General features: G+C 35.0%; 1 non-coding gene across 1 annotated transcript; it reads right to left on the bottom strand.

The window, feature by feature from the left end:
* Positions 1-533: 533 nt before the first annotated feature.
* Positions 534-620, bottom strand: TRNAS-GGA (transfer RNA serine (anticodon GGA)). The gene has a single exon. It is a non-coding gene; the product is annotated as a tRNA-Ser (tRNA).
* Positions 621-2,088: the final 1,468 nt, after the last annotated feature.

Genomic DNA, 2,088 nt, shown 5'->3' on the forward strand with positions numbered 1-2,088 from the left:
GCAAACCTCAAGATGTGATTACTATAAGAGATCAACAAAGATTGAGAGCTATCATTAAGAAGAATATAGATCTGTTCCAGAGGGATAAATTGCCAAATCATTTGACCTTTCATTCCTTATAATATAAAGGATTCATCAATCAAATAATAGATAGTAAATGGATCAATTTGAAGATTAATGAATTGCTGGTCATAGAGTATTATTCCCGTCAAGCTTGAATCGAGAATGAAATGAAAGAGAGGGGTGGGTTGGTTGCTGGGCATCTGGAAATTATGTTCTTCTCCCTTCTTTTTCCCTTCCCCGAAGGAGACATTTTATAATCCTTACATACATTACTTGTTACCTGCGATACTTTTTTTTTATTGCTTCTTAAAATAGTCTTTACTTTTCCCATACCACGAACCAATGTTAATTTTATTTTCTCTATTACAAATAGAGGTAGATTGATCCTGGAATTAGGAAATAATCCTATTGGGATTCAATAGATTGGAAAAACAATGGATGAGAAGAAAATAGATAGTAGGGTGAAGATGTGGAAAGAGAGGGATTCGAACCCTCAGTAAGCAGAAGCCTACATAGCAGTTCCAATGCTACGCCTTGAACCGCTCGGCCATCTTTCCTATGAGATCTCTTGGTTCTAATTAATAAAATGAGTCAATAGCAACTTCCTTACGAAACAAATTATTTTTGTTCAAGTACGAACAATTCAATCTTTCGGAAATAAATAGATAATAAATAAGGTAATGATTCAATCCCCCCCGGAAAGACGAAAGGACATTTTTTACAACTTCCTCTTATTTTAGGAAATCCTCAATCATCCCGGTTAATCTGACGTATTCGGATCGCCTAATCAATAATTTAAGACAGATTAACTGATCCATTCCATATTATGATCATATATAGATCTGTAGTGATCATCTTATCAATTGTATAAGAACTAATTCTTTGGCAATGATCCTGTGTCATGATGACTATATTTTCCCGATATTCTTTTATCTATATGGATAAAGCACACAATTGTTGGGTAGGCATTTCATCCTCATTATGCAATGCTCGATCATTTAACTCTTTCTTTGTTCGGATCATAATCGAACTGGACCTCCCGAGTTTACCCAATCTATTATTCTTTCAATACAAGCCTTTTCCCATTTTTATTCATATTACTAATGAACAATTATTCAATTTATTCCCTATATATTCTAATTTTAAAGAATAGATTGGAATAGATAGAATGAGAACATATTTACGATTGTAAGGAAATCCATTTTATGGTATTGTGCACCAGAAAAAAATTTCGTTCATGGAATCATTTGCGTAAGGGAATGAAGGAAATTATCAAATCTGTAATTCACTATGCCTAGATCTCAGAGAAATGACAATTTTATTGATAAGACCTTCACAATTGTAGCAGATACCTTATTGCGAATAATACCGATGGCTCCGGGGGAGAAAGAAGCATTTACCTATTACAGAGATGGTGTGATTTGATATTTTTTCCATTCTTATTTTTTGGGGAAAGAAAAGGTAAGGTATTCGGGAATAAAAATTGGGTAAAATAAAACTTACGCTCAGTGAAGGTGAGTTCTGGAGATAGAACAATTCCTTCTGTCGTGTATCCCCGGTCAATGCACCTTTAGATGCTTTCATCTCTTGAGGATTTTAGTACCGAGTGAAAGGTTACACCTATGCAATAGGCCTTGCTTGTATAGTTGAACCTATTTGATAGACGCGCATGAGGGGAGAAAGCACTACGTATGGAAATCGACAACACAAAAGCTTCATTATAGCCCATATGCATTACCCTTTTCTGAAGGGTAGTGAGAATGGTTGGGAGAACAAACATCCATCTCGTTTGTACTTCGGATACCCTTATAATGGAACCATCGAAGATTGTTGAAGTGATTAATCCCCGGAGAATACAGGGCGTTAAGAATAAATAAATTGTTAGAGGTTCCATTCCTAGTAGTAAGATCCTTGGTATTTGGAAAAGAATCTTTGCAAGAAGGATGGCTAGAGATTCATTGGAAATACACTAGCCCCTGTTAATTCATAATATTGGGTCAGAATCTTTTTTTTTTCAATTCCACA

This window comes from Pinus tabuliformis, chromosome 1_1 (assembly GCF_031772625.1).
Source record: "Pinus tabuliformis cultivar Carrire ecotype Pingquan chromosome 1_1, CPIR1, whole genome shotgun sequence".
NCBI lineage: Eukaryota > Viridiplantae > Streptophyta > Pinopsida > Pinales > Pinaceae > Pinus > Pinus tabuliformis.